The 24,075-nt window shown below is 37.0% G+C and overlaps 1 protein-coding gene across 1 annotated transcript in view; it reads right to left on the bottom strand.

The window, feature by feature from the left end:
- Window positions 1-24,075, bottom strand: part of NETO1 (neuropilin and tolloid like 1) — a 120,951-nt gene that overhangs the window by 11,035 nt on the left and 85,841 nt on the right. The window lies entirely within an intron of this gene.

Below are 24,075 nucleotides of genomic sequence, written 5' to 3' on the forward strand. Positions count from 1 at the left end.
ACACAGTGTATAAAGGAGATTTTGGAAAATTTTATATTAGAATGGCTGCAAACTGCTTTTGTAAAAATGAGTAGAATACTTATTATCTAACAAATTGTAGTATACATTTTGAAAGAATATCCATCAAGTAAGAAATACCTTTAAAAATTACATATTTACTGACCTATTAGTTGGAAAAATTATTATAATAATTATTAAATAGGATGGGTTAGTTTAAAAATTTAAACATACAAATAAAAATAACATTGCATTCTGGTAATCGAGTGAAGTGCATTAGTATGTTGGTAAGGGCACTGAAATTTGAATTCCAAATAATCCAAATGGGATTGTGTTTGTTTCTGCTGCTTACTAGTTGTGAAACTATCAATGTTCTACGATCAGTTATTAAATATTAGTGGTTTTACCGAGAATGCAATAGGTAATCCAAGAATGTCAATAAATCACATTTTAACATGCTTTTACGCATTAAATAATTATGCAAATATGCCAGTTAATTGGGAGTTAGCCTCCCTTTTGTTTGTGGTGTATTTTTTTCTTTCCTTTTCTTTTTTGTTATCCTAGGTATTTCTCCATGTATTTTCTTCCTTACTTTTGCTAATAGTTACAGAATTGCTGTGCAATGAAAACTAAAAACAAGTAAGCAAATCCTGATACGGTTAAGCAGCAATGTAGAGGCTGAGCATGGTGGCTCACGCCTGTAACCCCAGCACTTACTGACGATGAGGCAGGAGAACTACCTGAGGCCAGGAGTTCAAGACCAACCTGGCCAACATGGTGAAACCCCATCACCACTAAAAATATAAAAATTAGCTTGGCATGGTGGCACATGCTTGTAATTCCAGCTACTCGGGAGGCTGAGGCAGGAGAATCACTTGAACCTGGGAGGTGGAGGTTGTAGTGAGCCAAGACTGTGCCACTGCACTCCAGTCTTGGTCTGGGTGACAGAGCAAGACCCTATCTCAAAACAAAAACAAAAACAAAGTAGCAATGTATAAAATTGGACAAAAATAAATTCTATTTTATAGACACCCAAAATATAATATTATATTGGGTTCTGAATTTCCTTGATATTGTCTGAATATTTCTCTCAGCAATGCATAAATGCAATGATGCATTAAAGACTCTCATTTCTCTCCTGGTTAAGAACTACAATAGCACCAATAGACCAAATCAAGCCTACATTCTCATTGCTCTTTCAAAGACTTGTGTGCACTCGGTCTACCAACACGTGTAGCCCCTTGCTCCCAGCACACTCCTGACACATCCGGCACCATGTCCACACAGCACTCCCTTCGTTTACTTGCCCCAGATACCCCTTCTCCACTCTGCCATCCAAATCACATCAGAACCCTATGATCTATAGTCTGAAAATATTATTCCAATCTATCAGAAAATTTAGCTGTTCCTTAAGTCCTATTTCACATGTAATATTTAAAAGTTTTAAGAGTATATTTTATCATCTTTTATCTCAAATATATACAAGCCTATATATTTGAGGCTTGTGACCATGCTTTTTTTTTTTTTTAAATTAACGTTTATGTTTAATCTCTCATAATGGCTTAAGTTTACTAGGCTTGTAGTAAATACTCAATAGATGTTTTAACTGATTAATATTACTTAGCAAAAGGTTAACTCTGACTGGGCTGCATACCTTAGTATATTCCAGAGAGCAGAAGACTCTAACAAATGTGTTTATTGGTTGAGAACTAATCTTCAAGGCCACGGTCTTCCAATCAAGGCCAACATCTTCCAGTCAAGGCCACGGTCTTCCAGTCAAGGCCACGGTCTTCCAGTCAAGGCCACGGTCTTCCAATCATGGCCACGGTCTTCCGATCAAGGCCACGGTCTTCCGGTCAAGGCCACGGTCTTCCGGTCAAGGCCACGGTCTTCCAATCAAGGCCACAGTCTTCCAGTCAAGGCCACAGTCTTCCAGTCAAGGCCACGGTCTTCCAGTCAAGGCCATGGTCTTCCAATCATGGCCACGGTCTTCTGATCAAGGCCACGGTCTTCCAGTCAGGGCCATGGTCTTCCAGTCAAGGCCATGGTCTTCCAATCAAAGCCACGGTCTTCCAGTCAAGGCCATGGTCTTCCAATCATGGCCACGGTCTTCTGATCAAGGTCAGGGTCTTCTGATCAAGACCACAGTCTTCCAGTCAAGGCCATAGTCTTCCAATGCAGCATGTAGTGATTACAGGCAGCATGTATTCTCAGAAATTTAACTCGGCATCATATCTTTACTTCTTTTACTATTTCTGACAAAGCACATATTCCTCGACCAATTTACAGAAGACTTATTCTACTTACGAGGTTCAATATTCATCATTTAACCTATTGTCTCTTATAAACCAGCTGCTTTATTCCCTAGTGATTTAAAGGAAACTCAATATTTATTTATAATAAAGCGGCAGCCAAAGAAGTAACACTCCAAATGCCAATACCTCACACAATTTCCAGGGTCACAAGAGTGGACACAAAACTTTATACTTGTTTCTATCAGAATAGCAAATAGAGCTTCATATTGATGTTAAAACACTATGAACATAGATGGAACAATTTGCTATTGCTTTTTGTCACTGAACTATTTGAAAGTGTATTTAGACATGAGACCTTCCAACTAATTTGATTTCACTTTATTGGGTTTATTGACATCATCATTTCATCATTCAGATCTAACAATCCAAAGATGGAAACTGATTTCTGTTAATGAAGTAAAATATTCTAGTCAGCCAGAATAATGTCATATGTATAAGCATATCATTGCTCTTGATGTAAAACCTTCACATAGAAAGGAGACACTACAACACTTCAAAATGAATCTTTCTTCACTGTTTCCTCCTCCCACATACACCAATACCTATGCATTTGTGCAGAGCATTCATTTTTGGCTGTGCAACAGACTGTAGATTAAACAAAACTTAGAGAGAACTTCTCCAGACACATCAGCCTGGGATTGAAGAGTCCTGCTAACAGGACAGAGGGCCCAGCTATGATTTGGGCTGTCAGGAGTGATAATCCTTAAGGACAGATTGCTTCCTCCCTGAGCAAAAGCAGGTTTAGAGAAAAGTCCCTTGCAGCCTGGCCACCTGGTCTCTGACTCCCAGGGTTGCCTCTTTCACACTCTTTGCCTTTGAGCTGATTAACCTGTAAGTTGCTCAGTTACCGCATCTGTAAAGTGGGGATAAAGACAATACTTACCCGAGCGATTTAATTATGCACAGAATGCAGTATAGTGTCAGTGGCATGGATGCAAACATTACAAGATGGAATGAAATGAAACCGTTTAAGAAGAGTATTGCACAGAGGCTGTGGAGTCAATACGTCTGATTTTCCAAAGTGAGTTATGTGATCTTGAGCAAATTCACTAGCTTTTTCGGTTTCGGTTTACATCTATATAATGGGGATAATTATAACTATTACATAAAGTTGTAAGAATTAAATGTGATAGATCTTTAAAAACCATAACAGATACTGTCACATGGTGTATGATAAAAGAATGTTACCTGTTCTTGAACTACCACAGTTAACAAAAGAAAAGCAAATGAAACAAAACAAAAAACTTAAAATGTATAAAAAGTATATTTGGAAATCATAAGTTTGCATGAAAAATACAAAATGTTAATCAAAAAAAGTCAATTTTCTCTTTCAGATTTTTATATCAGGAAAATAGTTTAAACATCTTTGCTACATTGCTTCATTACTCTTCTTTTTAAACCCTCATCTATTCCCATTGTTACCACAAGGTGGCGAACTTACATCAGACTTTAGTTAAAGAGCATTTTACTCCCTCATGGGGATGACTAAAATAAACCATGAAAGCACCAGGAATCACACCTAAACCTATACATTACTAATTCTTTAAATAAACAAATTATTTAGCAGGGGACAAGTCTCTTACATATTTGAGTCATGTAGGAGAAGATAAAATACAGCCAAAACACTCAAAATAAACGAAGTTTTACATAATATATTTAATAAAGAAGCACAGAACACATATTTTTAATGTGAAAGGTCTAGTCATAGATGTACCTCCGATTTTAATGTTTATCTCATGTGGATAAACACTGCTTAAATTCTGTAACTTAAAGGTTTTTAATTTATAATAGCTACTTTAGTGTAGAAGTCACTAAGCTTATTCTATTAGAATTGTTTATTTCGGTTTTTTTTCTTTTTGAAATCCAGAAATCCACTAAATACTATTCAAGAAATATTAAAACGAATTGAAATAAAAACAGGCAGATTTCTTTGAAACAGTGATATTTCAACTATCCATGTTTTATGGTTAATAAAACTATCATTGGTAATTTGTTCAACGTCAAATAAGTCATCATATTACATCATGAAAAATGGGAAAACAAAATGATCCTTAATCATATTCTCCTAAAGACTCATTACACCACTGGACCCCATGTTTCTTGGACTTAGGGTCTGGTTCTCTTCACCTCCCCTCCACAGTCCACTCATCTTGTTCTCTTCAGACATTCTTGCTGCTTGATTTCCTCAAATTATTTTAACTTCTTTAATTTTGAGCTTTGTCTAAAGCTCACCCAGCTCTATGCTGGCCTGTGTAGGCATAGCCACAGTCTCTCTCACACACAGAGTCACACAAACTCATATACCACACACACTCGAACACAGACACCACTCAAAGACACACACATACCACTCAAACACACACTCACACCACACAGCCACAGTCACACCTCTGGTTCTTCTACTTCTGCTCTTTATTAATTCTTCATCATTCCCTGATCTTTAGTTTGAATGGAAATGCTCAGACGTGTGGAAAAGCAGCTGGGGGAGGAAACAGCTTGGAGTATGTATTAGTCCGTTTTCAGGCTGCTGTGAATACCCAAGACTAGGTAATTTATAAAGAAAAGGGTTTAATTGACTCACAGTTCCACATGACTAGGGAGGCCTCAGGAAACTTACAATGCCTTCATGTTGGAAGGCAAAACAGGCACTTCTTACATGGTGGCAGGAGAGAGAAGTGACAATCAGCGAAGGGGGAAGCCCTTATAAAACCACCAGATCTCATGAGAACTCACTATCAGGTGAACAGCATGGAGGGAAACTGTCGCCATGATTCAATTATCTCCACCTGGTCCAGCTCTTGACACGTGGGGCTTATTAACATTCAAGGTGAGATTTGGATGGGGACACAGAGCCAAACCATATCAGAGTATATTTACATCTTCTTGCTTTATTTCTCAGGTTCAACTTTTGTCAGCCTTGAAGATTTGCTAAAACTTACTTTTTAAAATTAAAACTTCTGACCCTCGGGATGGTCTAGAATCTATTGCTCTGTTTCGTGAGGGATGGAGGCAAAGCTTAACACTAATGTGAATATGTAAATATGACACATATCAACATTCTATAGTTAGGTCATGAATTCACACTGAAGAGCAAAATCTAGCATACTTACTGTTGTTACTAATGTTTATCAGTTCAGGTAACCAAGGTGATTTTCCCCCCGCCTTCTCAGGCCACTATGCTAGTGCCTTACAGACCCCTGTAACTGAGCCCCCTGAGGCTGTCACAGGTCCCTCATTTCCTCTGTCGTCTCTCTGGGCGATTTTCATCAGACGCAGAGCCCACACTAATGAGGGGGCTTAACCCCTACCTCTGACTACTATGTGAGATCCAGACTTACTCTGAACATTGAAATTCCTACTTAACATCTCCATTTGGAACTGTAATTACCATCCCAAACAGAATATGGCTGACGGGCTTAAGCAAAATGATTATCACCTTACTCCTCTTATCCACATTTTCCCCTTTAATTCTCACCTCCCATACCTTCCTGGCATTGACAAACGGCACGGCCATCCCCTAAGGTGTTCAGGCTAAAGACTCAAGACCATCCTTGGGTCCTTTCCCCCCTGGATACCGTTGAGCCAGTGGCCATCTCTTGGGTGACTCTGTCTCAATACAAAGCTCTTGTTCAGGTCTCCACTGCTGTGAAGGAGCCAGGCCCCCATTCACTGACAGCAATCTTACATGGGGTTCAGGGACACAGAAGCCATGGGGACCTTGGCCATTCGAAAGTGTAAATCAGGCCACATTTCACTTTGTTGAAGACACCCCAAAACACTTTCCAATAATGCTAGACTAATGTCCAAGCTCCTTGTACCCTAGTACACAGCAAGTGATTTATATTCTCACAGCCTCTGCTCACCCTAAACATTTATAAAATTCTTCCTCAACTCAGATGTCACCCACCATAACTAGCAGGTCACCATGTCCTCATCCTTCCCACCACATCACCCATGTTTGTTTTCTCACAATAGATACTAGGGTGTGGGCTAATCCCTTTGAGTTAACTCACCTGTGCCTTGTTGCTTCCTCTTAAAAGTCTGGCAACCAGATGTACCACTTTGTAGATGCTTCATAAATACTTGGTGACAGACTATATATCAGAATAAAAATTCTTTTTTTTTTTTTTAATTGGAGATGAAGTCTCCTCTGTCACCCAGGCCGGAGTGAAGTGGCACAATCTCAGCTCACTGCAAACCCTGCTGCCTGGGTTCAAGCAATTCTTCTGTCTCAGTCTCCTGAGTAGCTGGGATTACAGGCGCCTGTCACTGTGCCTGGCTAATTTTTGTATTTTCAGTAGAGCTGGGGTTTCATCATCTTGCTTAGGCTGGTCTTGAACTTCCGGCCTCATGATCCACCCACCTTGGCCTCCCAAAGTGCTGAGATTACAGAAGCAAGCCACAGTGCCCAGACAGAATAAAAACTATTTAAGCAACACAGTGAATATTAAATGCCATCTTCTCATTAATGTCTGACAATGATTTTAATTTTTAAATAACAGCAAAACTTTAAAAAATAAACTTGAAAGAAAATAAAACTAGAGATATCAATTATGAGTAATCAACTGAAGATGCAAATTTTGAAAACCTTCAAAAACGTCATTAAAAATATATAGCTTGGCTGGGCACAGTGGCTAACACCTGCAATACCAGCACTTCGGGAGGCTGAGGTGGGTGGGTCATTTGAGGTCAGGAGTTCAAGACCAGCTTGGCCAACACAGTGAGATCCCAACTCGATTAAAAACACAAAAATTAGCTGGGCATGGTGGTGCATGTCTGTAATCCCAGCTACTCAGGAGGCTGAGGTGGGAGAATTGCTTGAACCCAGGAGGTGGAGGTTGCAGTGAGCAGAGATTGTGCCACTGCCCTTCAGCCTGGGTGACAGAGTGAGACTCAGTCTCAGAAGAAAAAAAATATATATATATATATATATATGTGTGTGTGTGTGTGTGTGTGTGTGTGTAGCTTGCTACTAATTATCATTTTTAATTGTGGTTAATTACACAAACAAAAATATTAAAAATATATAAAATATATTTGGCCATCAGAACTTCCCACAAAACAATTGTTTTTCCAAAACAAATGGAAAAATTTCCCCTGTCACCACATTGAAACTTAAAATGGCTCATAGGCTATGCAATTAGAGGAAATGACATTTTACTTGAAAAATGGTGACCAGACTTGAGACCAGAAATAGATTTGTGTATCTTTTTTTCATGTCCTTTATCATCTTCATAGTTATTTTGAAAAATCAATATCTGTTTTCAAAACTCTCTGTTCCAATATGACTAAGTTATACTTTGAAAATATCCAGTATTATGAAGTAAGATGTACATATATTAATCTGATTTTGTACAAGAAATTCTGTTCATAAATTTCAATTCGATCTCACACATATTTATGAGATTCCTCCCCAATCTTTGTGCTAAAATTACATATTCTTACTGTTCTGAAAGATATTATATTAAGAAACACATCTTCACTGGAAACTTACATTCCATATATACAAACTCTTTCCTTTTATGTGGGGTGAACCACATCATAATTTATCCATTATTTTATCATCCCTAGACATTATTACATAATATTTTTGTACTTCCATTATGTCTGCCTTGATTCGGCCTCACAGTGATCTCTTTAATGTGTGTACTTAGGCATTACAATTACGATAAGGAAGGCATTAAATTTCTTTGGCGTCTGCATGCTGATTACTATTAGGCCCTGGACATGTGGGCTAGAGTTAGTTTTCATGATACATACATGTCAGTAGCAGTTGGCTAGTTTAGACACACTATTCTTTTATAAAGGTACAATACTTGCTCTCATTGAACATGCCAAGTCCCAAAAAAGGGGCCTGCAATAAACGAAGATGAGAACCATACCTAAACACATCACCATGGCCTCAAACTTAAAAATCTGCTCGTTCAGAGGCTATCAATTAAAAGTAATAATTTTCTATTTCCATATAACAAACATATGCTGTGTATTTTCAGGGGCAGACATAAACTACAATAGTTGTAAAGCTAGAATCAGAGAGATAAATATGTATTATTTCCAAGGATTCTACTAAAAATTACAGGAAATTTCCTGCCTTTATTCTTGTCCAAGTGATTCCTTGTAGACCCACACACTTTATTTCAAAAAATTATTCTAACTGGTTCAATGAAAGTTCTGCAGTATTTTCTCAGTAACTCAATGAATAGGCAAAGAAGCAAAATTATTTAAGATACTTGTTTTAGTCAAATTACTTAAGAAAATTAACTTTAAATTTTAAGTATTTCATCAAACTACGTGTCTATACATGTAATACTTTTTCAATGATTTAAGCAACCATATCGGTAATAAAAGTCCATCAATAATTCATTTCAAATATTAGAATACTTTTGACAGTGTTTTCTTTATGGTACAATCAAACTCAATCAAAAGCTTTAAAAAAAAACAGGAAGGAAGGGAGGTAAGAGGAGGTAAGAAAGGAAGGGAGGGAGGGAAGGATGAGGGATGAGGGAGGCAGGGAGGGGAGGGAGGGAAGGAAGGAAGGAAAGAAGGAAGGCAGGAAGGCAGGAAGGCAGGAAGGCAGGAAGGAAGGAAGGCAGGAAGGAAGGAAGGAAGGAAGGAAGGAAAGAAGGAAGGAAGGAAGGAAGGAAGGAAGGAAGGAAGGAAGGAAGGAAGGAAGGAAGGAAGGAAGGAAGGGAAAGAAATGAGGGAGGAAAGGAGAGTTAGCTTCTGGCAGATTACACAATTTTATTTCGTTTTCCTTCGCTCAATAGCCTCACTGTATTTGAAAGTGTTAACTACCCAAGTTTCAGTACGTTGTTATTTCACTAACAGATACGATACTAGTCACCTTCTGCCGACCATTTGCTATTTTCCAGACATACACTGAACACTTTCAGCTGCCCTGTGATATTTTCTCTGTTTTACAGAAAGGAAACTGAGGATTAAAATCCAGGCATCACACACAAGAAAGTGGCAGAACTGACTGACACTGAAGATGTGCTCTTACATACTGTAATTCCATTTCAGATCTTTTCCAAAAGCAAAATAATTTTTTGAAATGGCTAATTTGTGATTCTGTTTCTAAAAATGTTTATCATTTATTTTAAAATTTCAAACCCATCTATACTTGCCCAAAGTTATATTTATATCTTTAGGATACATTAACTTTTTAAGTTTTTCTATAGTAATAACATATTTAATTTAAAAATAAATTCTTTATATAAAAGAATACTTATGCAATAGCAAGGTGTGAAGGCAGACTTGTGTTAAGATATATCTTTATCAGTTGACTTTGTATACCTTTGGTCTTAAAGTCAACTTAATTATTGCTTTCAGAATTTCAGTTAAAGACTCCATCAGCTTAATATAAACAAGCAAAAAAAAAAAAAAAAAAACCAAAAACACAGAAATACAAATTCTATTGTGGTCAAATAAATAATGGCTCTCCAAGTTGTCCACATCTTAGTCCCACATCCTGTGAATGTTACTTTATATGGAAAAAGGGATTTCACAGGTGTGATTAAGGATTTCAAAATGAGGAATTATTCTGGATGATCCAGTTGAGCCCAATGCAGTAACAACTAAAGACAGGTAGAGACTGAAGGAACAGAGATGATGTAACAGCAAATCGTAAAGGCACACGAAGATGCTACACCAGTGGCTCTGACAAAGGAGAAGTGCTAGGAGCCAAGAAATCCTGCTCTAGAAACGGGAAATGGAAGGAAATGTACTTTACAATGGAGCCTCTTACTGGGCAGCAGCCTTGCTGACATCCTGGTCTCAGCCTAGTAAAACCTGTTTTAGGAATCTGACCTCCAGAAGTGTAAGATAATAAAGCTGTGTTATCTGATGCTTCTAAACGTACGCTAATTGGTTACAGCAGCAATAGGAAACTAATATGCCCATCTAGACCACGCAGCAGATTTCTCAGGCATTTGACTTCGACTAACCAGCCTTCTGCCAAAGTGGCCGTCGCTGTACAGCACAGCAACCAGGGGCAGGAGAGGGCAGTGATGAGAAAAGTAAAGATGAGACCGCTGATGGAGAGTGGCGGTTTCCAGCCAGGATACCCTGACAACTCGTATCATAATTAGTCCTGGGATGAATCTAAGGCTGCATTTTTCTAATTATCATCTGTCTTTAAGTTATTAAAGTGAATTCAAGGGTGTATGCACTCATATGGAGGGGAGAGAAAGGCCAATACTGTATCTGGTGTTCTAAGATCCTGCAAAATTGCAGGTTTACCATCAGGATCTGTCATGCAGTCAGTCAGTCATCAGTTGAATGTCTCTCGGAAGATAAATGGTGGAGAAATTCTATTACAGAGCAGAGTTATTATGTAGTCTGAAAACTAAGTAATAGCTTTGTAAAAAAGTGTTTACCAAACCAATACATATATATTTTAGAAAAATTAGAAAATACAGGCAAAAAATGTCACCACCCAAATACAACCATTAATATCTTAATCCCATTGTCTTTTACATATATGTATTACATATATAATAAATGACATGTATTAAATGTTTATCCCATGTAGTTACAAGAGTATAAATGTAATGTACAAGTGTTCGCTACTTGCTTCTAACATCTTGCTTCTTAACATAGTACAACGTCCGTATCAATCTACCACATCATCTTAATAAAGAGTACATTCCCAGAACCATTTGACCAATCTACTTAAGCATTTTTCCACGCTTATAAACATGCACTCATCAGCAGTATGTATTCCTAGAGGTTAATACTTCTGATTCAAAGGTGATATTCTATCTTTGTTCCCTATTTTGGAATTCTGACATATAGTGCTAAATTGTCCTTCAGGAGACGTTTTCTTTCCTATAAGCAGTGCATATGCTTTCATTTCAAGATTCCATCTCCAACATGATTTCATGTTTTTAACATTTTGATGGAGGAAATGATGTCTCATTAAATTTTACATTTATATATTTGTTTACTAATATGTTTACATGTTTGTTTCTTATGCTTATAGGACATTTATGCTTCTCTTATGAATTAATTATACACATTTTGGCCCCATTTTCTATTAGAATGCTTATCTTTTTCTTATTTTTGAATATAATCATTATTTTTTATAAGATATAAGTATGTACCTACTGCCTTTTGTTTATCTTACCAATTATTCTCCAGGTCAACTTTTCCATATTTATTTTGATTATGATGTTTCTATATTAATAAATATTTGAAATTTATGTATGTTTGAATATGGTGATTTTTAAATCCAAAGTGTGCTTTATTTTAGGAAGACCTGCCAATATATGACACACATTCAGCAATTTTCTCAGCATATGTTGTGTATTGTTTATATTTAAATCTGTACGATCTGGTATTTATGCTACTATACGACATACATACATAAATATTTTCTATACTAGTAAAGTGGTCTTAATCTTTTTAAGACACATCAATTCTCAAGGTGGTGGCATTAAGATTTATAGTAAGACTTCAATTTACACTTTGGCCCAAGGTATGATTGGTAACACTGCTTTCTCCAGTACATAACATTTTCTTTTCGTGGGGAAATATACAGTGAATAAGATGTCTTTTGATCTTAGTGTTTACGCCAAACTTGTAAATGGTGTTTGGCCTTGCTTATTCTAGAGGAAAAACGAAACACTGTTGTGAAATATTAAGTGAGAGGATTTACATTTTTGACTCTCTCTTCGCTTTCTTTAAAATAATTCTAAATTAGAAAATGTGTTAATTCATTTTTCCATAACTAACAAAGTTATTTAAAGTCATCCCATTTAAATCTGAAAGAAGTTAAAAAGGATTAAAGTAAGTTGGTTAATTTGAAGATACTTTGGTGTATAATCTCAGAGTGTTACTGAGTTATAATCTATATTTTTTCCCCTTAGGATCCATTAAATTTAGTTACTGAGATTATATGACAATTTTACTTAGTTATTACAAAATTAAGAATTTGCATTATCCAAGGCAGAATGCAAATTGTGTGAACAAGAGGCAGATGGCAGGCTATATCTTTTTCTAGACAGGAAAAGATAATAAAACTGAACAGTGAAATAAAATCAATCACTGTGTCAGTAGAGCAAATATCCAGCTAACAAAAACAAACGCTGCAGAGAAAAACTACACACAAAGAGAATTAGGCTTCTTAGAGTACAACCTTCCGTGGGTAATGTACTAAAATAAATGAGGGAGTATGTGGTGGGAGTGTGGCACAGAATACCAGATATAAATGAACATCTGAAGTGAGTCACACACTTGAGTTGAATCTGAGTTAGTGTGGAAGTGCGGTGCCTTCAGAGAAGCAACCACCATATTCATCTTTGAACCATCCATGCCTGGAAAGTTTAGTGAAGGAATAAAAGAATGAAAGCAGGAATATAAAAATGTATCAAAAAGAAAAGTTATTAATGATTAAGCTAGTGGAACCTCAACTTTTAGTGTCAATCTGATGCTGGAGTGATTGTTTCCTACAATTACAGTATATCTTGCCACATCTCCTGAACCATCAAAACTAGGACTAGCACTATATTAATAAACAGCAATCTATTACAAATGTTTTTAAGTAATATGTTAAAATTGATATTTGGATCATCCATTACATTAAAAAAGCCCACATCATTGCAATAGGAATACTATGTATTATTTTCTATTGCTGAGTCACAAATTATCACAAATTTGCCCACCAGCTTAGAACAATACCTTTTTATGATCTCATAGTTCTGTATGTCAGAAGTCCAGGCAGGGCTCAATGGGGTTCTTTCCTTAGGGTCTCTGAAGGCTAAAATCAAGAAGTCTGTCTGGATTGGGTTCTCATGAAAAACGTGGAGGCCTCTTCCAAGTTTGTTCAGGTTGTTGGGATGTTTCAGTACGCTGGAATAGTAGGTTCTCACTTTCTTGCTGACTGGCAACCTGAGGACATTCTCAGATTCTAAAGATTGCTCAAAATTCCCCGCCACGTAGTTCTCTGTGTAGTATGGCAGGCTGCTTCTTTATGGCCAGGTGGAGTGTTCACTACAGTTAAAAATCTCTGACTTCTTTCATCCCTAACCATTAGATATTTACTTAGTTAGGTCAGACCCAGTAGGATAGTTTCCTTTTTAATTAACTCAAAGTGAACTGATTAGGGACAGTGATTACAAGGATCCCAAGAATATACCCCCATGACCTCATGACATAAAGTTCAAATCTCATCTAAATCTCATTGGTTCAAAGTCCAGAGTCTCCTTGTTTAAATCATCTAAACTTGGTGCAGATCCTGGGGGTACAGTTTCTCTCCGTGTACGGGTTCATGAAACTGAAAACAAGCCGTCTGGCTCCAACATTCCCAACACAGTGGTGGGAGAGGCATAGGATTCTAGTTCAAATAAGGAAGAATGGATAACAAATAGGAGTATTGAATCCATAATAATTCTGAAGTCCATCAAGGTAAAGTCAAATTTTTCTTGACTGCTCTGTTGCCTTTGGTTCTGTTCTCTGAGACAGCCTTTGTTTCTCATGGAAAGTGGTGCATATACATATATATGTATATATACATGTATATATACACACATACACACATATTACACATATATGTATATATACACACACACATATATCATACGTACACACATACACACACACATATATATATGTTTTATCAGATTGATCATGCTATTAGAATTTTGGCATTCCAACTGTTTTACTGGGTACTCTCTCTGTCTCTCTCTGTCCAAGCTGACAGTATTTCTGCTGAGAAAATTAGCCTACACCTTTAACATTTAGCTCAGTAATCTACTTAGCTACATAGCCTATATTTAGCCTATATTTGTAACTTAGAAATTCTGCTTGCCACATACCTGCAGAACATAATTTGCTAGGCTTTCTGCTACTACAAAACAGGGATTTCCCCCTCTCCCAGTTCTTAATAACATATTCATCCTTACTTGCATCTGAGTCATCATCATCTGTAGTTCTCCAAATCCAGATTTCTACTAACCACCTGTCCAAGGAAGCTTGGGCATTTTTCTCTCAAGTTCTTCAATTTTAGACAGCTCACCTGATTAGGTCAGGTCCACCTAAGATAATCTCCTTTCTTTTGATTAAATCAAACTCAATCAAGCTTTCATAGCCTTTATATATATCTGCAAAATAACTTTTCACAGAGAAAGAATGTAAGTCAATAACCAAATAATATCCCAGGCTATTCACACATTTTGACTGTCTCAAGAGCAGGGGATTATATAAGCATTCTACACCAAGAGTTGTGATATTGTATGACTCCCTGTCCCTACCCAAATTTCACCCTGAATTGTAATAATCCCTAGGTGTCAAGGGCAGGAACAGGCGGAGGTAAATGAATCATGGGGTCAGTTTCCCCTATACTGTTCTCGCGATAGTGAGTGAGTTCTCAGGAGATCTGATGGTTTTATAGGCGTCTCACATTTACTCTACTGGCATGCATTCTCTCTCCTGCTGCCCTGTGAAGAGGTGCCTTCCACCATGATTGTAAGTTTTCTGAGGCCTCCCCAGACACGTGGAGCTGTGAGTCAATTTAACCTCTTTTCTTTATAAATTACCCAGTCTTGGGTATTTCTTCATAGCAGCATAAGAACAAACTAATACAAGGTGAGAATGTCTTGGTTCATCTCAGAATCTGCCTTCCACAGAACATTTCAACTCAGTTCTTGGAACTTAAATGTTCCTGTATGTATATTTCTTTATTCTAAATAAATCTATAGCTTAGACTTGATAGTCTTTTGTCACAAGTTAACATAAAACTAAATGCATTATCTCATTTTAGCAAATTATTGTAAACAATTTCCATGCAACCATAATGTAGACAATTTGTTTTTCCATCTCCTCTACTTTATATGTTTGTTTTTAACAGAAATATGCTGTTCATCAATCAAATGTTAAGTGATGCATATTTTACGCTGCAAAAGTTGTAAAGAAGAGCAGAAGAACAGCTAAATGCAGAACTTCAGAAGTCAAAACTAGTTTTAACTCATTCATCCATTCCAGTTACTGCAAATTCATATTCTAAACACAGAATAAGATTGGCTCAGAAAACTTAGCATGTGATTTATTTAAATGGACATATTCCACTAAGGTCTCTATTTTTTCCTATTGGACAGTTATTCAAATATACAGTCTTACAATTGGTTATGAACTATCTATAAGTGTATTTAAAATTAAAATTATTCTAAATACAATTATTACTTTAAAATCAGTATTCTTTAGGGTCAATGAATTTTCAGAAAAGATGCCAAGGTGTAAAGCTGTAATAATATAAGAAATCTTAAATAATATAAGAAAAGTCATAGATTATATATATTTATATAATATATATTACATATAATATATATTATATATTGTATATTATATTATATGTATATATAAATATATATTTACATAAGTATATACTATATTAATATAAATATATAAATATGATATGTAACAATTATATATAAAATTATATTATATGTAAATATAAATGTAAGAAATATAAGAATATATATAATGTAACAATATAAGAAATCACAAAGTAAAATACAGCACACCTTCAATAATCAATGTAAGAATTATCCAAGGTATGGCATATCTCAAATTGGATGAATTCTTAATCTGCAAATATGTTTCTTGATATTTGTGGCTTCTTCATCTATGAGACTAAATTACTGATTAATTAATAATTGTTTTTACTATTAACCTCAAAATACATTTAAATGTTAAATACTCTTTCTTAAAGAATATATGCTAAAGATAATACTTAAATGTTTTGTCTTCTTTTTTGGATTACTCATGCATGTGCTCTTCTTCACCAGGTAAATTGTAGACTATACATTTTGGGTGATTCAAGTGAAAAATGCCATTTAGCTTATTACTAAGGCTACCACCTAGGCAAGAAGAGAGTTCTCTTTCGGTGATAATATTGATTTTTTTTTGTCTTGTCCCTGGGTTTCAAAATTGCTTTAGAGGATAAAGTCTGTATATGATTTTTCTGAAGCACAAAAAAAAAAAAAAAAAAAAAGAAAGAAAAGTTTAGCTGGGCAGCCAACAGCCTTGTGACGCCATAAATCAGGCAGCAATCTTTGACAAAACTGAAAGAGGCAGAGGTGAAGAGTTAGCAAAGTCAGTCGATGCAGCAGTATTATGCCTATGGGAGCAAGCTGCAGAGGTGGTGCTTCTCAAGCCTAGTTGCAAGTAAATACTTACCCTTTTCAGTGCCCTTATGCTCTCCCCATTACTGGTGTTAGACTAATTTTGTTAGAAATATTGGCATTTAACACAGGCTTTATAAAATGCTTCTAATGTGCACTTGCATGGTAAAAGTCTGATGAATTTTTTAGTAAGAATTTCATACCTCCTTGATACACTGATTATTTCCTTTTCCTATAATTTATTCAGATACAAATGTAAAACTATGATGGCTAAAAATGTATTCATATGGTACCCAAATGAGCATATTTCAGAATAGAAACCCCTCGTTATAGTACACTTTTGTCTAATACTTGAAAGCCATGTAAGCGTGGCATGCTATATGGTTACAGTGTGAAAGCAGAGTATGTAGGCATAAAATGCAGCAGATAGGACAGACGAATCAAAATTCAGTCTGTAATCACTTAAAACAATGCTGACATATGAGAATAACTGTTATGTGTTTTAATGATCATTATCATCATCATCCTCTTTAGAACATTCGAGTTCTGTCTCAGAAGTATCTCCAAAGTAGCAAAGATATTCACAAGAGAAATCATGGGATTAGGAGTCAGGTCTTTAATTCTTGCCTCAGTTCTGTTAACAAATCATTAAGCATGGGGTTAAGGATGTGTGGGGAAAGTCAATTAACTTCAATGAACCCTTTTTTTCTATTTGAATTCAGAAAATGTGAAAAATTGAAATAGATGATCTCTAAATTCTCTTCTAACCCCTAAAAATATCCTATGGTCCCCACACAAGAAATTCTCACAGATATTAGGATATTATCAAATACGCTCTGTCTTGTTTCAATTTGTGCTGCTATAAAAGTATACTGGGGTAGTTTATTTTTTAAAAAAAAAAAAAAGACGTATTTAGCTCAGAGTTCTACAGGCTGAGAAGTTCAAGGACATGGCCCCGGCTTTGGGTGAGGGATTTCATGGTGTATTGCAGCACAGTGGAGAGTTTCCAGGGGGAAGTGGCCATGTGCAAACAAGAGCTGAAAAACCTGAGGGACGTCCTGGCTCTATCATAACCCATACTCGTAGAAACGAATCCATTCCTGAGAAGACAGATTCAGTCTTTTGCGAGTGAGAACTCACTGGTTACCAGAACAACATCAAGCTGTTAGGTATATGTCCCCACCACCTAAATACATCCCACAAGGCTACCCCTCTCAATATCACCACACTGGGGATCAAATTTCAACAAGAGTTTTGGTGGAGACAAGGAAACCAAACCATAGCATGCTCTAAAAATGCCATAAAGGGAGCAGCTTATGACTGACAGAAACTTACTTCTCACTGTTCTGGAGACTGGAAAGTTCATGATTAAGGCACCATCAGATGTGGAGTCTGCTGAGGGTTTGCTTCCTCATGGACAAACTATCTTGGACTCTCACTGGCAGAAGAGGTGAAGAGGTGAAGGTTTTCTCTCAGGCCTCTTTTATAAAGGCACTAATCTCACTTACAAGGGCTCTGCTCCATAATGTAATCACTTCACAAAGGTCGAACCTCCCAATATCATCACCTTGGGTAGATGCAGATCTCACCATATATATTTGGAGGTGAAATCACCTTCAGACTAACCCTAACCCTAACTTCTTCCCCAAAATCCCTGACCTTCTCACATGCAAAATATATTCATTTTATCCCGATAGCCCTAAAAGTCTTGTTTCAGTGTCAATTTAAAACTCTTAAGTCCAAAATCTCATCTAAAGCAGATACGAGTGAGGCATACATTCTGAGGCAAATCACTCTTTAAGCTGTAAATCTACGAATTAAAATGTGTTATGAACCTTCCAAAATACATGATGAGACAGGCATAGGACAGTCATGCCCAGTCCAAAAGGGAGACATAAGAAAGAAGTAGCAGGTCCCCAGCAAGCCCATAACCTTGAGACTCAGGAATCATTTTCTTGGCCAGGCACAGTGGCTCACACCTGTAATCCCAGCATTTTGGGAGGCCGAGGCATGTGGATCACCTGAGGTCTGGAGTTCGCAACCAGGCTGACCAACATGGTGAAACCCAGTCTCTACTAAATACAAAATAATTAGCCTAGTGTAGTGGTGCATGCCTGAAATCTCAGCTCCTTGGGAGGCTGAGGCAGGAGAATCGCTTGAACCCGGTAGGGGGAGGTTGCAGTGAGCTGAAATCGCACCACTGCACTCCAGCCTGGGCAACAAGAGCGAAACTCCATCTTAAAAAAAAAAAAAAAAGAATTTTATCTTAGTGTTCTATCCTTTAAACACACTGGGGTAGAGGTCTACCCAACTGCTTTTCTGAACAGCCACAGCCTTCATAGATTGAAGTCACATGTCCTTGTCGCTAAAGGTCTTGACCGGGGGTGGCCCCACCCCATGATTCGGCTTGCCATTGTTAGTGGGGGCTCTCTGCAGTGCGTCCCATTGCAAAGATTCTTTGCCCGGGTCCCAAGTATCCTTTGAAATGTAGGTGAAGGCAGCCATGCCCCCACAACTTTGCTGATCAAAATGTGCACGCTCCACTTGGTGCAGTGAGGAAGACTGCTGCCAGAAAGCGCTGGGATAAAAGTTTGAGATAATTTGAGATACGAGGTAGGGGTGGACAGTGGTTTTTCTCCTTCAACTCACTCTGTTCCCCTAGACACGGGCCCTCTGGAGCTGAGCTGAGAGGCCAAGCGCAGTGATCTCTGACATGTCTTCAGTGTCATCCTTCCACTGACTTCAGCAATAGGTCCTGATTTCCACCGAGTTGGCCAATCCACATTCATCTTGTCAGACGCCTGCTTGGCCACACCTTTGGGGTTTCCTTGTAAGCATGTTTTCTCATTCTTTACAATATGAATAGACTGAGAATTTCCAAATCTTTAATTTCTGCTTCCATTTTGATTAGTAATTCCATCTCTAAATCTTTTCTGTCTTCTTGGATTTTATGACAGGCAGTCAGGAGCCAAACGTTCTTTAACACTTTGCCTAGACATTTTCTCAGCAAAATACCCAATTTCATCCCTTACAAGCAATACCTTCCACAAAACATGAGAGCACAAACACAATTCTGCCAAATTCTTTGCCAATTTGTAACAAGGATGACCTTTCCTCCACTGTCTAGAAACATATTCCTCATTTCCATTTGAAAGCTCATCAAAACGACCCTTACTATTTATATTTCTATAAACATTCTGTTCAGAATAACTTAGGAATTCTCTAACAAGATTCTCCTCCTCTCCTACTGAACCCAGACCAGGATCAGCCTTAATGGTCTGTTCATGGCAACGTAAATATTTTCTAGCAAGGACCTCAAAACTCCTCCAGCCTCTACTCATTACTCAGTTCCAAAGCCATTGCCACATATTTTGAGGTATTTGTTACAGCAACATGCCCACATATCAGTGTAAATTTTCTGTGTATGTCCACTTGCATGCTAGAACAAAATACCATAGACTAGATGGCTTGTAAACAACATTAAAAATTCCAACCTCTTAGTTTTGAAGGGACATAACATTCAGGCACCAGCACGCTCTAAGCACTTCACCACTGAACTGGGGATACTATTTTATAAATGTGTAGGCACCAGGAAAAATATCCAGGTACTTTCTTATTACCTGAATAAGACGAAGGCAGATCACTGATTTTCTACCTCCAACTTTTACTGCATGGGTGTGTGAATGGAGTAAATGTTAGATAATACATGTAACTATATATACATATATAAGGCATATATTGGATGTGTATAATTATATGTTAGGCATATATAGTTACATATTAAAAGTATAATTATATATTAGATTATATATACACTAACATACATTAATGTAATTGTATATATTAGCCATATAGAAAAATATATGAATAGTTTGTATAACTATCACCATCTACAAGAACCAAAGTCATCAGCCACTACAAAAAGGTTAAGTCAAAATTCTCTCTCAGCCACTAATATTGAATAAAGCAATACCATCGAGGAACTTGAACTCCCTAAACAAAGTCTCTTTGCTTCCTCTTAAGTACCCTTAGAATGATTCCTGCCCACCCATTGACAAGTAGTAGCACTGATTGAAGTCCACTTTTCTATTGTTTTGAAGTTTTCATCTCTTACGTGGAATACTTTCACTTCAATGAATAAAGACACTCTATACCCATGTACTTCATCACAGGATAACTTTGATCTTAGGTATAAATAATGATAGAATTCTGCACAATTTTAGTCAATGCAGTAAAAAGTAGAACATCATGACAAATATACACAGGCAACATCTTAGTCTGTTTGGGTTACTACAGCAAACTACAATAAATTAGGTGGCTTATAGCAAACAGGATTTTGTTTCTCATTGTTTTGGATGTTGGAAGGTTCTGGATGATCTTGGAAGTCCAAGATCAAAGTGCTGGCAGATTTGGTGTGTTTACGATCCATCTCCTGGTTCACAGATGAAACTTTCTAGCTATGTCCTCACATGGTGGAAAGGGCAAGGCTGCTCTCTGGGCCTCTTTATTATTAGAGGACTAATGCCTATGACGAGAGCTGTACTTATGAGCTAATCACCTCTCAAATGCCTCACTTCCTTATACCCTTACCTTGGCAACTGGATTTTGAACATATGACGTTTTGAAGGGGTGCCACAGAACCATTCAGACCAACACAGATGGTAACATGACATAAAGGACAAACCTGTTTCAGTGGAAACTTACTGTACATTTATGAGATGATCACAGAGAATGCTGTCGTAAAACTCATCATTTGAAGAGAGTGATTATTTGTCCACTGTGAAAGAACATATTGGGATGGGTGCCTCTGTAGGAAGAACACCCTGTGTCTTTTCAAGTCATTGAAAAGTCAGCCCACTTCAATGACTTCCAGACATAATTTAATCACATGCATTGAAACTCTATTTTTTATAATCTCAAATAGACATATTTATAATAATATATGCACCATATATACAGTTCACCATTTCTTATCTATGCAGATTTTTAAAGACTCATAGAACTTAATCTATTTTCAGAGTTGAAAGGGATCTTTGATGTTAGCCAGTCTTTCAAGCTATTCCTACATAGATGACTCCCCTATACCATTCATGCCAGATAATAATCCATTTTCAGATCCAATCACCCATCTAACCATATTTCATGTCCTTCATAGGCATTCTTTCAAATTTTGAATATCACGACTCACAAGACAAACATTTTTCCCCTAAATTGTACTCAAAAGTTTCTCTGTAACTTTCAAACATAAATCTTACTTTTGAGACCCATGAGATATAGGTCTGAGGTAGTTATCACATTTTGAACAACAACAAATCCTAAAGTAAACGTTTCTTCCTATTTGGAATTACATCTTTGTCAGCCTCTTCTAGGTGATTACTCTCCTCACTAATAATAGGAAAGAACAGACTGTGCCTTTTGCATTTTGATTGGTGCAGCTTCCCAAAAGACTAAAATCCTTTTTTTTTTTTTTGCATTGTTTCTCCACTAACATTAATATAGGCTAATATCGTTTATAGGATTATTTTTATCAGCCATAATCAAAGTATTGACTCACATTAAGTTTGAATGAAATAAGACCACAGGACCGTCCTGGGCATCAGGGTTCCTCTATGTTATTGATTTCTGAAATATAATGCTTTTATCATATATCTCTATTATACTTTATGGCATACTTTGGATAAAAATCACAGATTTTTGTTATTTATTAAAATCTTGACTATATCATTTAATATATTAGCTTGCCCTTTCATATTTTTATCATTTAAATTAAATACGAGTTCTCGGTATGTTATTCCTGAAGACTGATAAGAATAGTGAATAAATATAGAACCCTGAAATTCCCTCACTGAAGGAATAATTCATTGAATTTGGTAGATCAATCAGCAGTGAGTCACCAAAGGTGTTGTCTTGTAGCCTGAGTTACATATGCTTGTCAATAAAATGAAAATATTTTCCTCAAATATTTTGCTGGGATAAAAATGCACTACCTCTAACATTTTAATCAACTACTGAACCAAATACATCACAGCATACTGTTTTAATCCGACATAAAGCTGGGGGAGATGTTTGGCACACTACATGATGGTGTCAAGACTTGAAAGACTGAGTGACATTCAGTATTTCTGGTGTCCTAAAATTCCCCAACTGGGTAATTAAAAGGGAATTTAAAGCCCAAACTATTTATTCGTTATACAAAATAACTGTCTAACACACTTAACATTTATGAATTTAAAACAGTATTGGCTGCTCCGCTTCTGACAATAAGAGAAATCATTGAAATTTCAAAAATATTGTATTGCCTTTTCTAATAATACAAAAATACATAGTTGTGAAATACAAGGTGCTTATTTCTTTTCATTTACAGTTTTTTTTTTTCAACTTTTGTTTCAGATTCAGGTGCACATGTGCAGGTTTATTATACAGGTAAAATGTGTGTCAGGGGAGTTTGGTGTACAAATTATTCCATCACCCACGTAATAAGCATAGTACCCAATAGGGGTACTATGATCCCCACCCTTTTCCAAACCTCCACCCTCAAGTAGGTTCTGGAGTCTGTTGTTCCCATCTTTCTGTCCATATGGACTCAATGTTTAGCTCTCACTTATAGGTGAGAACATGTGGTATTTGATTTTCTGTTACTATATTAGACTTCTAAGGACAATGGCCTCCAGCTCCATCTATGTTGTTGCAAAGTACATGGTATCATTCTTTTTTATGGTTACATAGTATTCCACAATACAAAGTTTCTGTGATTTGCCCTTGACTCTGGATATCACCCGTTTTTTTATTTTATGTTTTAAATATTTTCTGAAACTTCTCCCATTTACTATCTACCCAAGCAACTCTCTCTCCTTACCTACTTTAATTGGAACTCTGAAGTCACAAACCTATTAAAACTAAATGGGCCTGCAAGAGAAGCTTACCACATTTTCTTTATGCAGTCTAACATGGACAGGCATCTCATTTGATTCCATGCCTTTGTTATGGGAATAGTCTGGGGACAGTTCCGTGATGAACACACACATGCATGTGTCTTTATGACAGAACGATTTATACTCAGTATTGGGATTGTTGGGTCAAATGGTGGATCTGTTTTAAGTTCTCTGAGAAACTGCCAAACTGCCTTCCACAGTGGCTGAACTAGTTTACATTCCCACCAGCGGGGCATAAGTGTTCCCTTTTTTTCCACAACGTCACTAGCATCTGTTACTGTTTGACTTTTATAACAGCTATTCTGAGGTCAGGAAAGTGGCTCATGCCTCTAATCCCAGCACTTTGGGAGGTCGAGGCGGGCGGATCACCTGAGGTCAGGAGTTTGAGACCAGCTTGACCAACATGGAGAAACCCCGTCTCTACCAATAATACAAAATCAGCTGTGCGTGGTGGTGCATGCCTGTAATCCCAGCTACTCCGGAGGCTGAGGCAGGAGAATAGCTTCGGGAGGCGAAGGTTGCTGTGAGCCGAGATCGCACCATTGCACTCCAGCCTGAGCAACAAGAGCAAAACTCCATCTCAAAAAACAATAATAAATAAATAAATAAATAAAATAACAGCTATACTGACTGGTGTGAGATGGTATCTCACTGTGGTTTTGACTTGGGTTTCTCTAATAATTAGTGATGTTGAACATTTTTATATGCTTG

The sequence above is a fragment of the Theropithecus gelada genome, chromosome 18 (assembly GCF_003255815.1).
Source record: "Theropithecus gelada isolate Dixy chromosome 18, Tgel_1.0, whole genome shotgun sequence".
Classification (NCBI taxonomy): domain Eukaryota; kingdom Metazoa; phylum Chordata; class Mammalia; order Primates; family Cercopithecidae; genus Theropithecus; species Theropithecus gelada.